The sequence below is a fragment of the Chelonia mydas genome, chromosome 9, assembly GCF_015237465.2.
Source record: "Chelonia mydas isolate rCheMyd1 chromosome 9, rCheMyd1.pri.v2, whole genome shotgun sequence".
Classification (NCBI taxonomy): Eukaryota; Metazoa; Chordata; order Testudines; family Cheloniidae; genus Chelonia; species Chelonia mydas.
This window is the reverse complement of record NC_057855.1, coordinates 65,524,906-65,540,304: the sequence shown is the minus strand read 5'-3', so window position 1 is coordinate 65,540,304 and position 15,399 is coordinate 65,524,906. Positions and strand designations below refer to the sequence as shown.

The 15,399-nt window shown below is 39.4% G+C and overlaps 1 long non-coding RNA gene across 1 annotated transcript; it reads left to right on the top strand.

The window, feature by feature from the left end:
- The first annotated feature begins 2,328 nt into the window (after window positions 1–2,328).
- LOC122461749 lies at window positions 2,329–14,710 on the top strand. The gene is made up of 2 exons (XR_006283904.1): window positions 2,329–2,780; window positions 14,207–14,710. It is a non-coding gene; the product is annotated as an uncharacterized LOC122461749 (long non-coding RNA).
- Window positions 14,711–15,399: the final 689 nt, after the last annotated feature.

Below are 15,399 nucleotides of genomic sequence, written 5' to 3'. Positions count from 1 at the left end.
GCTGGGTTTGAAAGTAGTGAAAATAGCAAAATAATTAGCATTACATAACTCAGATGCTTTGTACATAATTCTGTGATCGGGGTCCATTAGCAATAGAAAGACAGGCATAGTGCCCTTCCTCTAAAGAACAGAAAGCACTTTACAACCATTAATGACATTAGTCTAACAGCCCCATATGAGTTAGGATAATTAATCCTTTTTTTGCAAATGGGGAAACTGAGGCAAAAAGTTTAAATTACTTGCCTGAGGTCACAAGCCAAGTTAGTGCCTGAATTAGGAATAGACCCTGTAGATCACCAGTTCCAGTCATGTGCTGTAACTATGTGTATGTATATTCTACAATCAGAATTTGCCTCTTGCTGCACAGCTTCAGTCCAAAATCTTAGCTTTCTTTCTTTCTTCTTTTTTTTTAAAAATTGGTTGTAGCTCTTATGGTTGCAGAGAGAACATAAATTTGAACTGAGGGTAAACTGATGCAGTGAGTCTGAGTCTGCAGAGCCTGAAATAGTAGCTCAGAGGGATGAAGAGCCCCATGCATCTCAGTCAGGGCCCTCTGATTCCCCAGCCACAGAGTTTGGCCTTTATTTTTTCAGGAAGCCATGGGAATTTACTTTTCTCCCACCCCCTGTCTCCCTGCCCTACTGGGAACCTGCCTACAGCTGCCACTTGTTCTCTGACTTTCCCTTCAAGAGGGTATCGGTCAGATTATAACACATGCCAGGCAGCCGCAGGTCCCAGAAGTATAGATTGATGAGTAGGGCTGCATGGACATACAGTGTAGCAGCAGAGGTCCAGGGATATTAGTGGCTGTGGCCACTTACAAGCTCTCCCTTTTTTTCCACACACTGGAGGAAGGTGGTTCTGAACTGGGCCACCTGAACGACACTATGGGAATCAAGGTCTGGGGGCTGGAACTAGGCAGCCTGAAGAGCGTAACAAATATATATATATATATATATAGAAAATAATCAATGATGAATTGTCTGTGATTTGCATCTAGGAACCATAGTTGGGTTGGTGTGGGGCGAGGGATATTTAATTGTGACAGAATGGATTAATGTTGCTGTACAATATAAGGATCATTGCTGAAGAATTTGGTCCCAGTGTGCTGTATATACAGTTCTCCCTGTAACACGTCCTCCTTCACTCAACCCAATGTTACTGTACAATTAGTGTTTCTCAACTATTGTAGTTGAATGTCTGCATGGCTGATTGGATTTTCTGCCTCACAAGGACAGACCTGACGGCAAAATGCTTGCTTCAATAATTGTATCTTTAAAAAAATTAAAAGAACATAACTCAAACTGAGAGTCATTTCAAATTGTATCTGATTGCTTTCTAAGAAGAGATGGCATCACCATTATCACAGAAATTGCTCAATCCCAGCAGGTTCCACTTTCCAAATCCATGCTTTGTATGTGTGTGTGTGCAGAATGCTGCTATGATTAACTGAGTTATATTACTAATTGACAGCAGTGTCCTGGGGTGAGTATAACATACCAAAATTAACTATTAATCTAACATGTTAAAACTGCCTATCAGCTTGAAAATTGCAACCTCAATAATTACCAGCTTGTTTCCATGTTCAAAGAGGTTGGCAAAGAGACTGTTCTTTGGACTGGTTGGTTGTAGCAGTCCAAGGTCTTTTTGTTCTCACTCTCATGAGTAACACATTGGCAGAGTTCCATAGTTAGGCAGTCTGCAAAACTATTTCAAGTCTTCCAACACTATCAATTTGAGCACAATTCCAAACACTCAAATAAAATGGAGAGTCAAACACTGGAAACAGAAATATATTCAGGCGAAATATATAAAAAAATGCTTTATTGCTGTGATTTCCATGTGCTATTTGAAATAAAAATACATTGAAGGATCCCATTACTGTATTAATTCACTTTTTAGATGTGTAAATTCCTCAGAGACACAATCACAGCCTTAATTATATGCAAGGGTCTTTGTTGCACATATGATACTCTGTGCAATCATAATGCTTTGTATATTGATTGACTCAGATCCTTATTCCTTCTAAGCAGCAGCAAATCTTAAAGGCCTGGAGCAGCTGCTGGAATGTGATTCCTATATGATGGAATGAAGCTTATTCAGCAATCTTGTAATGATTAAGGTAATAAGGGTAATTTATAGCCTCTTATGTCTTAGCGATACCTCAGGCCAAAACACAGAACTGATGTTAAGGGAAACAATAGCCTGCTAAAACACTTGTGGACACTAAACCACACCAATTCTGTTAGATACTGACAAGCAAGGAAATCCTGTAGATGATATATAATTTCTAGGAAAGTTTTAATTAGTTTATAGCTGGGGCTTAAATGTCTGGTTAATATTCCAAGCCAGACATCTAAAAGGCTCTTGATTTTAGAATTATTGGAGCAATTATCTAATGAAAGATCTATACTTATTGCAATTGTTCACTTGGATCCTGCTGTGTAGCCGGTAAATATTCAAATTTTCAAGATTACAACCCAACTTTAATGTTTTTAAACTAAATATCTCCTAAGTGCCTGATTCAAAGCTCACTGAAGTCAACAGGAGCAATGCCATGGACTTTAATGGTCTTTGGATAATGCCACAACAGCATATTATATGACCTTTGTTCCAGCTCTCACTTGTAGTATAAATCAAGTTCTTCAACAGCAACAAAACCTAACTAGTGCCCAACTTTATTAGACAACTTACTGCCCTAAAGTATCCTGCCCTAAAAGACTGCCCTAAAGTATCCTGATGAGCAGTTCTGTTCCAGCTTTATTAGAAAGTCACCTCTGGTAAGCAACTGGTTTTTATTGGTCTTATGAGTAGTTGTTTTCAACAGGTTACTCTGCATTTATGTGGTCATGTTTGTGGATATAAGAGACTTGTGTAGCAGCTGAAGGGCTAAAGGAATAACTTATGGGGCTGGGAATCAGGAATTCTTATGTCCTGATGCCAGTTCCACCCACTGTAGTGCCTTGATCAAGTTATTTAACCTCTGACTCTGTCTGAACTAGTTGTTTCCCCCTAAAGTAGCCTATCATTGCTACTCCTGGGGCAGTGCCATCATTGTTTTAGCCACAAAGGTGTCTAAATCCACAGAGTTTTCTCTACACCAGTGCTCCCACCAGTGCAGTTGCAACAGTGGAAAATCTTAGGAGAGAAAAGCTAGAATAAATAAGGCTACTGTGCCAGTCTGTGCACTTTCCATCGTATTTCACAGGAGTGTGATGAAATTTCATTAGCAGGGCTGGTTCAGTTTTTTCACTGAAAATTATTTTTGACCAAAAGCGGTTTTTAAAAAAAAAAAAAAAAAAAAAAATTTGTCAAATTTTTGTTTCTATTTTTTTAAAAACATGTTTTTAAACACCAGGAAACAAAACCAAAATTACTATTTGTTTAATTTTAAATCAAAATTTTTGTTTTGGGTCAGCTTGAGAAAACAAACAAAAAAGTTCAGGTTTTGCTTTTTCATCAAATTCCCTGACACCCTCCACCCCCTTCCGCTAACAAAAACAAACAAACAAAAAACAAAAAAAACCCAGAACATTGTGGGGGGGGGGGAAAGATTTTTTAAAAATTTTCCTGCAGAAAAAAATCTTTTTTTTTGCTAGCCTTATAAATTACATTGTGTTTGGACAGTCTGTGAAGATTAAAAGTTTTATATAAATGCTAATTCTTACTAGATTTCCAGTCTTGGAGCATTTCTTTATTTTTATTTTTTAAAACATTTGAATTATAGAATGCCATTTTTATCACTGTCAGAGGTTTTTTCTGTGAAAGCCTAGAATTTAAGTGGTTTTATTAAATGAAATATTAAACCACATTAGAAAAAAAATACCCAGAGCAGGGATATACAGATTTATCTGGACAGATTAACCACTAAACTCAAATGTTGTCAGTTTAGTAATATTTGATCCATACTCTACCACAGAACTCACCCAGTCCTTAAAGGGAAAAGAATTCAGTGATCTAATACATCTTATCAAATTTCCTTTTTTTGTACTATGAGCTAAAGTACAAACACATGGGATGACGGAAGTTTAATCATACACAGTTTGCTCAGTACAGTCACTTTGCAAAAAATAATGCTGATCTTATTCTTGATAACATATGGCCCCATTATGTAGTACTCAGCTGTTAACTGTACTTTGTAAGTGCTGCCTTACAGAATACTTACCCCACCTGGGTATTATCTAAACAATTTGGAATGCAGAAGCTATTCCAGCAGCATCTTTCTTGCGGTTCATATGTGTATAAGAACCCTGATTATCTTTCTTATCAATACCAAGTACCAAGAAATTGAATAGTCACTGACAATACTTTAGGTCTGATTTAGGTTCGCACAAAAATCAATTAAAAATTTGCATACCTAATAATAATAGAAATAATAGTGTTTTTTCTTTTTAAAATGTCAATAAAAATGTTTTTGTTCAGATGTACATATTCCCCTGCAGAATCAACAACCCAAATATTGCAATTGTATGGGTCTTTTAAGGCAATTCAATGTTTGGTTAAAGTTCCATACAGTATTTAAACCATTTTTCCTACAAAAAGCATTGATTTATCACTTTCAAAGGCATCAGTAGCTGATGGGCCTTTCTATGGATCACAGAAGGCATCAGTATACAGAAATGGGCAGGAACAATGCTCTCTGCTACTGGGTTTGGGAAAGTTGGAGGGACTTTGAAGGCAATATGGAGAAGTATAGTGCTGCTATTTAGACCACATCTGTGTATAGCAGTACTGTTCAGAATCACTTCCAGCTACAGCACAGATTGGAGTGCCAGGTCCATCACACCACAATGGAGGTCATTTGGAAGTGCAGGTAATATCCATAGCTGGCTGGGTGACAAGGAAGGAAAAAGGAGGCTATTGAAGAAAAATGAAGAGTGGAGGGGCAGGGATTAGAAATATAGAGGAGGAGGAGGAGGGAGAAAAGAGAAGACAATGTAGGAGCAAGACAGAGAGGGAAGGTGGTAGAGGGAAGAGAGAGGCAGATTTTAGAAGAGGAGTAGTTGGGAGATATCTCTCTAACCATATTAATGATGAGGGACAGATAAAACAGCAAAGTGGAAGTGTGATAATTAGATGACCATCTTTGCTTTCAGTCATTCCAGTATAAATCCCCTAAGGAGTTACTTCAGATTTAGAGTGGTGTGACAGCAAAATTTGGCACAAAGTATATCAGAAAGAGAGCAGGAGGGGAATTAGTGAAGGGAGAAGAAGCCCAAAAGAAAGGGAGACTCCAGGGGAATGAAGGGTTTGGAAAAGAATAATTGGTCTTGGAGTAAAAAGAGAAACTTCTGAGGGCAAATGCGAACAATGGAGAGAGCAAGCCTTCAGCTATGTAAAGTTATCTCCATGCCTGCTAGGAGGGAGTTACATTCATCAGAAGATACTATCAGAATGCCATGAGCATGTTGTCATCGAAGACTGATTAGAAAAAGGTTTTTTCCAATGCCATTAGAATGATGTTAAAATACATTCAGTAGGAAATATCTTTTTAACATATTAATTGTGTATAAAGATCTCATTTTTTAAAAATAGGGTGCAAAAAAGAAACCACTTTGCCACCCTAGAATAGATTAAAGTCAGGCATCTGAAATCATGGTTGTATTAGACATGTTGAAATGAGATAGCTGGTAAAATTAATTGGAATACTTAGTCCTTTCTTAAACTGGAATTCTTCCAAAATATCATAACCCTAATATTAATCATACACTTGAGTAGACACAAGTTACAGAAAGGGTCAGAGAAGAGATGTGCTTCAGTGAATCTGAAAAAAATGCAGGTGCTTTCCAACCTCTTTGAGTCTGCCCTCACACGCCCTGCCCACATCATTGCTCCTCTAAGGCATTATTTATACAGCAGCCGCCACCTAAAGGAATACCAGATCATAGGAAGTATAATCCCTCTTACATAACAAAAGAACTCAGAAGGATAAACTTCCCCATTTCAGTGGTTTTCAGCCAACTTTGTGAGGAAAGCTCTCAAGGTTCCTCCCCCACCCTGAACTCTAGGGTACAGATGTGGGGACCTGCATGAAAACCTCCTAAGCTTACTTTCACCAGCTTAGGTTAAAACTTCCCCAAGGTACAAATTAATTTTATCCTTTGTCCCTGGATCTCCACTGCCACCACCAAACTCTAACTGGGTTTACTGGGAAACGTAGTTTGGACACGTCTTTCCCCCCAAAATCCTCCCAACCCTTGCACTCCACTTCCTGGGGAAGGTTTGGTAAAAATCCTCACCAATTTGCATAGGTGGCCACAGACCCAAACCCTTGGATCTGAGAACAATGAAAAAGCATTCAGTTTTCTTACAAGAAGACTTTTAATAGAAGTAAAGAAATCACCTCTGTAAAATCAGGATGGTAGATACCTTACAGGGTAATTAGATTCAAAACATAGAGAATCCCTCTAGGCAAAACCTTAAGTTACAAAAAAGACACACAGACAGGAATAGTCATTCTATTCAGCACAGTTCTTTTCTCAGCCATTTAAAGAAATCATAATCTAACACATACCTAGCTAGATTACTTACTAAAGTTCTAAGACTCCATACCTGGTCTATCCCCGGCAAAAGCAGCATACAGACAGACACAGACCCTTTGTTTCTCTCCCTCCTCCCAGCTTTTGAAAGTATCTTGTCTCCTCATGGGTCATTTTGGTCAGGTGCCAGCGAGGTTACCTTTAGCTTCTTAACCCTTTACAGGTGAGAGGATTTTCCTCTGGCCAGGAGGGATTTACCCTTCCCTTTATATTTATGACAAAAGCCTCTTCAGTTTTCTTCTTTTCCTGTTCATTTAGCCTGACATCACTAAGGGTATGTCAACACTGCAGCTGGAAACGAGCCCCTCAGCCCAGGTAGACAGATTTGTGCTAACGTTACTCTAGCTAGTACACAAAAAACAGAAATGTGGACGTTGTGGCTTTGGCTGGGGCTCAGGCTCTCAACTCAAGCCTAGGTGGGGTGGGCTTGAGAGCCCAAGTCGCAACCGCCACACTGCTATTTTTAGTCTGTCTACCTGGGCTGGGAGGCTTGCTCCGAGACATACCCGAAGAGCTCTGTCCTGCAAAATATCAAGTGCCCTTAACTGCTCTGTTTGCAAGGACATAACACTGTCAGCAAGTCTATCTTTCTCAACCTTACCAATCCCGGTGATAACAAGTGATTGAGACTCGTTGTCCTTTATTTATGAACTATATAGGATCTAACTCATAGGTCAAAATTAATTTCCTGTGGAGGAAAAAGTATAATACGGGACTTAAAAAAGAAAAAGAAAAGTAAAATATGGAATCATAGGCATCCTGCTTTGACACAATTTGATATGGAGTTGAGTGAGGCTGACCTGTTAAAGCATGTATTAAGGGGATGCTTTTTCTTTGCATCAAAGTAAAGACACATTAATTTAAATGATTAAAGTACCTGGTAAAAGTCTTCTAGCAAGACTTTTCTCAGATATTACAAAATGGATTGTTCCACACAACCAAAAAAAAAAAAAAAAAAGTAAAACTTCACCGAACCAGGCCTATCCTTTTGTCAGCTTCTTTCACTATTTACTGATTTTCAGTTTAGAGGTGTATAATTGATTGAACTACACCTAGTTACATGATTTTATCAGAAACTGAGATACTGTGTTAGGCCATGTCACAACTGCTTTCATTTGTTGTGAGGGAGTTTTCATTGACTGATTTACTATCAACAAGAATCAGATACAGGTGAATAAGCCTAAACAGATACTGGAGTAAAAGATCAGGTAGGATCTGCTTTGCCTGATTCAAACACTGGAATATTTTGTTGAATTTATGACAATTTTTCTGCTTCTCAGATAATTGTAAGATATGCAAAATGAATTTAACATACTCAGAATGAATTGTGACATCTTACATTGGTGACAACTTGCATGAAATATATTATACAAAAGTGCTAGTGTATCTACCTCAGAATAATTTCAACCACGGCCAACACGCAGCCCTGAGAATTGTGGAACATAGACCCTGTTTATCAGTGCACAGCAACACTAGACAAATTTTAGTCTAGGAAACGAAGACTACCACAATATCTAACAGTAACTGTGGAGGAATTTACAGAAGAAAACTTAAGAGAAAAGTGCCGTCTTTAACAGTAGATGTAGACAAGATCTCATCCAGAGAGCCAATTAGATGAAAATGAACATTTCAACCATACTTCATGTCCCTCTTATGCTTTGGAAGCAAGCTGATTTTCAGGTGGATGTTACCTGGTTACTGGCTGATTTCAAGATTTGGGTGGCCAGTAAAGGGAAGGTTATCAGCCACTGGAACATGGGAGTAGGTGAGTTTAGGGTGATGGAAATCCCATCTTACATGTACCTCCCTTACCATGAGCCTCCACACTTCTCCGACCTGGAGTATTTCCTTCCCCCGGTTCTCAACCACATTGTCAAGCTGGGAGTCAGCAAGACAGAGGTGGGACATAGCTATAGCTGGGAAGAATGAACATGGGGCCATGACCATCTGTAAGGAGGATCAGCATGTGAAAACAGGAAAAGTGAGGTACTCAGCTCATTGGTGGAGAGTTTTGGTGATAGGGTGCTAGACAAAGAGGACTTTCACTGCGTTTTGCGGGAGGGAGAGAGCTACAGCTGGATTGGGTAAGTGTATGTATGTATGTCGTATCTCAGTGGAGAATGATGAAAGGGTTAAAGAAGCAAAGTGTTTATATTTCTCATAAGGGCTGCTTACTCAGGCAAAATGTAAATGTACCAGTCCAATAGCGTGTTATATGAATAACTGTTTTGGCCTGAATTAATAGCGGATATAACTTCATCAGCTTCAGTGGAATTAGAACAGTGATTAATCTGGTTTTCTTTCCCCTTCGAAGAAGGCTGTCCCTCTTTGGCTCAGTGCCCTACACTGAAAGCCTTCACAGTAGGAAGCAAATCTCATCCTGAACGTACCAATGTGAGCTGTATTTGAAAACAGTATTTTATTTTAAAACTGGTATTTTTAAGCCTTATGCTTTTTATCTCCAAACGTACGTGTTTTGAGTTTGTAACACACTGTGAAGTTTCACTAATATAGGCGAATTCCTTGAGCAAAAACAGGCCCATATCACAGCAAACAACAGCATTTAAGCAAAGAGGATTTTGCATCCAAAATATGTAAAAATGTGTATTTTGATTTGATTTTATCAAAACTGCAAATAAAGCCCAAACAAAGGGGGGGAGGGGGAAAGAGAAAATCCAATGAAACTGTAAAACTTTCCCTATGAAATTCTGAAAAACAAAGAAAAATTTTTGCATTTCTCTAGTTGCAACTAAACCAATTTAACCACAAACGAACTGTACAGAGGAAGCATTATTGCTACTGTGAATAGTGCTTTCTACTTCTACATCAACATAAAGAAAAGGAGTACGTGTGGCACCTTAGAGACTAACAAATTTATTTGACCATAAGCTTTCATGAGCTACAGCTCACTTCATCGGATGCTTATGCTCAAATAAATTTGTTAGTCTCTAAGGTGCCACAAGTCCTCCTTTTCTTTTTGCGGATACAGAGTTAAACGGCTGCTACTCTGAAACCTGAAATATATCAACATAGGATTTCCTGGATGTTAATGAATAAAGCCTCACAATGCTTAGGTGAGTATTTATTCCCCTTTCATAAATGGGAAAACTAAGGCAAAGAGAGGCGAAGGCCCACATTTTTCAAAGTGACTTAATTTTAGGCATCTACATTTTTGGGGCTCAATTTTAGGAACTTAAGACCCAATTTTTGGAGGTGTTCAGCGCACACAATTCCCACTGAAGTCCATGGGGGCCATAGGCAGCAAACACCTATGGAAATCAGGTCCAAGGTGTTTCAGGTTTGGCACTCAAACATGAAGGCACATAAATTAGAGGACATTTTTCAAATTTTGGGCCTTTCTTACTTACCCAAAGTTTTATAGAGTCAGTACTAGGGTTAGAAACTGAATGCAGAGTTCTCGACATCAAGTGCTCTAACCACTTGAGGACCTGTACTATACTAGAAGTCAGACTAGATGATCACAGTGATGCATTCTGGCCTAGAAGTCTATGAAATACTCCTTTCCATTCAGCACATGTGAATGGGTTACATTCTCTGACATTTGAGAGTTATTGTGACTAATTTTCCCAGAGCTGGACAAATACCTGGAAATCACAGAGACCTTCATCTCAAAGCTGCTGGTTCTAATCCAGCCCAGGACGGTAGTGACCAAAAGTTATTTCTATTGGATGATCATTTGGCAATGTATTGTATGTACAGTTGGTTTGGGTTGTTGGTCCAGTTCTTAGTGGACATCTGTCTACAATGCAAAAACTACCACCAGAATTGGCATTACTTCATCCTCTTGTTAGTAGTCTAAATATTAAGGCGGTAGACTGACCAGTCCTTTCATATCACATCTCTAGCTCAGGAGTGAATTACAGTTGCGGGATAACTTGCACTACTACTTCCTATGTTGAAATAATTCTATGGATAAACAGAAGTCATAACTATCCAGTGTTGTCTGACTCCTTCCACTTGTCCAAACTTTACACCAGCGGGAATACACCATAACAGATTTTCCCTTTAAATTTGTTAAGCAAAACATCTCTTCTGGACTGAAAATGTGCATTGCCAAATTTAAGATGGCAATGAGGACAAAATTGCAGTAGCTGAAAAAATAGAAGTTTATTCTGAAAACACTGAGGTGTGGGTGTTTTTTTTTCTTTAGCACTGATACAATAAGAAATGGAGCCTTGATAATGGAGTAAGCTCGATAAATGGATCAGGGAAGAATCTCTTTCCTCTTAGGTCCTGCTTTTAATAAGCTTCTTAAATATAAGGTTTAAGGCATTTTGTAATTATTTTAATTATGCTAATAGCATTTGTGCACAAAACTCATGAATCTAGGAATTACCTTTCTAAACAGTGTAATACGTGTAAATAGTGAAGCTCAGACAAAGCTCATGCTGCACAATTACTACAAGAGACACAGGAACACTGTGCTTCACATAACCATTGCAGATGTTGCTAAAGCTACTGATCTAAATGGACCTCCTAAGTTATATGAGATATATCTACACTGGAAGAATTCAGAGCTGTAATTCTCCAGTTCAGTTACAGCAACAGTGGAAGCTGTAGGGTAGACAGGACTCAGGGATTTGAAACTCTTTACTGTTTCACTCTTCAGGATCCCTAGTGATGATGACTTCTCAATCTCCCCAGGCAAGTTTGTCCATTCTTATCATACAATTATAAATTGTTTTCCAAGGTAAATAGGTTGCTTAGAAAATTGGTAAAACATTATTTGCAAATTAAGACAGGATACCTTGAGTTCTAGGGTCTAGCTCCCAAATTTGGAAATGGCTTCTAAATTTGTCAACATGAAGCAAATAGTTTGAATGATCATTCATCCATAGTGGGGGAGCAACATCTGATTACATGAGTCTGTCTGCTTAAGTGCTAAACTCACTACCTCTGTTAGAGAGCTGGCTTAGGGGATGGAACACTAGATCAGCAGGCTCAGCCCATAGATGATGTTGGAGCTGCTGAGCCTTTTTTCTGCTTATGGGGGAAGCTACAGAAGGGGATCCTAATATTTGATGGATTCAGGTCTTATTTAACCTTAATCTGCTCCCAAATGGCTTATCAAGCTTTTATCTTTAGCTGACTGGCTCGATACTGGGGCAATTCAACAACAGCAAATATACCTTTGGTGGCTTATATGCCATGAACAGGTGGGCAGATTCCAGGTCTTAGCAGACAGATGTCCGCAATCCAAATTACCCTCAGGATGGTTTCCCTGTTGTCAGTTTCCGTAGAAAGCTTAAGGATCAAGTGTGCCCTTAAGTCTGATTTGTCATATCACCATCTGATGTGGTCCCTCCAGATTAAGGATCAGACATATTAGCAGGGCTGCAGTGGGGGTGGGGTGGGCAGCCCATTCTGAACTTGTTTTATATATAAAACAGACTTCTGTTTCTGCAGCTGTCAATCTGACACCTTCCATGAGCGCTAGACTCCCCTAAGATACATTTCTTCATATTTAGCTTAAGGTGCAAGGTGAGCTGCAAAGTCAGCCTCAAGATTCCATTGACATCAGTAATATGTGGGGGATGTTCCTTTTGGGCTGGAGGGGGTCAATCACACTCCAGCCAAAGGCTGGTTCTTTTCTCACATAGGTATTGAAGCTGTGTAACTCTGCTGACAGTGGAATTATTCCTGATTTACATATGTGTACATGACAGCAGAATCAGGATAATCCTTTTTACAACTTCCTTCAGGTCCCCCTACAGTCATGGTGGCAAATTCCAACAAGCCAAGAGGCTCTGTGGAATTCCATGGCAGCAGGAAACATTCTAGGGCATCACTGTGACAGCCACTGTGAAAAATAATGAGGATATTTTTAAGGTAGTAACGTATTGAATGCCCCTTTAGCTGGAAGGGAGCCTTCAGCACATAAGGGAGTTTTGAGATGATAGATGTAGTTCACATTGAATAAATATTTCCTGTTACATTATTTTCTCCCAGTGTAGTTTGTCTACAGTTACCAAATCCTCTCTTGGAGCCTGATCTTGCAAGGTTCTCATTAGTGGGCATGCTCTGAGCCCCCAGAATCAGACCCTCAGTTGTCTTTTCTTCTGGATGTATATTGGAGATCAAAATTGCAACCACATAATTCTAGAAAGCATTACAAATATTTACATCTAGAGGAGCATCATGAATCTTTTCTCAAATATACAGGCTGATCTACAATTTAGACTGAGCTTCAATAAGGACTAGGGACATTGACTCTGTAGAAGATTCAGTTCAAATTAGAACCCAGAATAGGTTTTGATGGATCAATATTAGTTTTGAAAAGTGTCTGCCTGTGAGAAAGAGAGAGCACAACCTTAGAGACCATGCATCATGTTTATAAATTTTCGTACAGGTCACAGTGCTTTTATGCATGATGAACATTCCTCACCACCCTACTTGTCTGATTTGAACAAGTCCTTTTATTTAAAAACAACACCATACACAACAAATTGCTATGGACAGTGGAAAATTGCAAGTCTAGTCAGGGAAAAAGCAGAGATCCCACAAGTTTAGTTTCTCCCTGTAATTTGTCTGCTATTTTCTACAGCCTCCCATTCCTTCATTTGAAAACAATAACTACATCAAGCTCTAGTCTTATATGAAGATGGCCCTTCAAATGAACTGCTAGCCTGTTAATCCAGCCTTAAAGACCAGACAGCAGCAGCAAGCTGGAGCCATTAACCAGCAAACTAGTGTAAAAACACATACACATTCACACCCTCTCACGATGAATCTACACCAGCAAATTTAGTGCCTATTTTTCAGCACAAATGAAGCTACAGAGAGCTAGCAATGGTGTAAGTGATAGTGTAGAGAGAGCACAGGGGTTTTGTCTCAGCACTGCATACACGAGGTTTACAATAGTATCCATTTTTCAGCACCTAGTGTTAGCAATAAGGCCCTGATGCTGCAATTTGTTCCACATGACAAGACACTATGTTCTCACATAGCCCTGTGCAGGTGCAGAGGTCTGCCTGTGTGGAACAAAATGCAGGATCGAGGCTTGAATTTGCTAGTCCTATTAGCTATGTCTTTACTAGACTTCTTAGTTGTGTTTGACACCTGTTGATAATACTGCTCCTCCCGACTTGTCTCAATTGGCCTTAAACTCTGTTGTCCCACTAAATGGACATAGGGTCAGCCAAGCGTTGTTTAAAATTACACCTATTTTAAACAGTTTGTTGGCTGCAGCTGAACCTTGTCTACACGATGCATATTTGGCATGCCAACCACTATGTAGTCCACCTGGCATGCTGAAACACACATCTGACTCCACATCTGGGTACTCTAACAGTGCTAAGGTGTTACAATCCTTTCCGTATTAGATTTGCATCAAGCAAGGCTGACCACAATACGGTCCTCCCACATGCTATTCTCCATCACAGATGTGCTCATGTGGACATAAGTGCCTGGTGAAATAGCCCTAAGGGTGCAGATTGTTCTTGCACTGCCACCCCACACTGGGCACTATTCAGTTGGCCTGATTGGGTTTCCATTTGTACTCCAATGCACAGCGGTCAAGTTGGTCACAATCCACCTAACTGCACAAGTCATGCTGCACACACCTTGGAGCACAGTTGCATGCTATTTGCAGAGTGTAGAGCTACGACTACTGTTACTAATATTGTATTACCCTATTCTACTGTCAGCAGGTCTCAGAGGAGTGCAACAGAAGAGAATGTCTTAAAGCAGACATCCAACTGGGAAAAATCAGAGCTCTGGGTCCAGCAAAACTTGGTAATACATGGTACTTTAATTGTGTATGTCAGGGTGTCTCACCATGATGGGCAAATGGAGGCACAAGAAGACAAAGGATCTCTTATGGAGCCATTGCATGGATTTCAATAATTATGGCACCAACAGGGATCCAAAGAGATTATTCTGAAAACCTATTGAATGTAATAGAGAATGAGGCCCTTTCAACCATTCTGGAGCAATCTATAGCAGATACCCATTCTATACAGTTTACAGATGATTATTTATCATTTTCTGTTAAACCACATGGGACTTTTCCATAAGGAGTTGTTTAAATCTTGGCATAATTAAACACACATGTCTAACTGTCTGCATATTGTTTAGCCACTGCTGACAGAAAATCTACTCCAGCAGCTCTACTGATTCATGTATTAAAACATAAATTATATTATCTACTGCATACAAAGTCTACGTCTGTTTTTAGTTCACCCCCCCACCCTGCCATGTATCTTCAGTGTAGTGTGTAACAGCTACTTCATTCTGTCAGAACATATAATCATCCTAGGTTAATTCTGAACTTTTCCTCTTCCTCCCAGCTCTACCCTTTTACCTCCATTGCTTCCTTTGTTTTGGGTCACTGGGCCAGGCATGCTCTCTTGTTATCAGAGTTTCACAGTTTGAAACCCCACCAGTTCTTAACACAGATGTTGCAGACAAGAGATATTTAACCACTAGCGTTGCATTTGTAAACAGAGCCATTGTGGCAGAAGGTGAAGAACTGCATTCAGAAATAGAAAGGCTATGGTAAGACATTTTGCTAAGACTTATCTTACAATTATTTGACATTTAGAAAAACTACGTTGTAACGCTTCATCTTTTGCCTTCAGTTATCTCTGTTTCACATGGGATTTCAATCCCAGTACTTCTTGGAGGCACTGTCCAGATGCAGCAGATGCCTAATATTGATCCAAATGACTGGAATGCTGCATCCAACAGTAAATATCTACTTCAATAGGTGTGTTTGTATATAAGGCTCTGAACATATGGAATGGGTTTGAACTAGAACATTGGCTCCAAAAACCTTTGATGTTTGGGGGATTTCAAATCCATACTGCTCCTGAACCATGAGGCTTGGCTCCATCTGTAG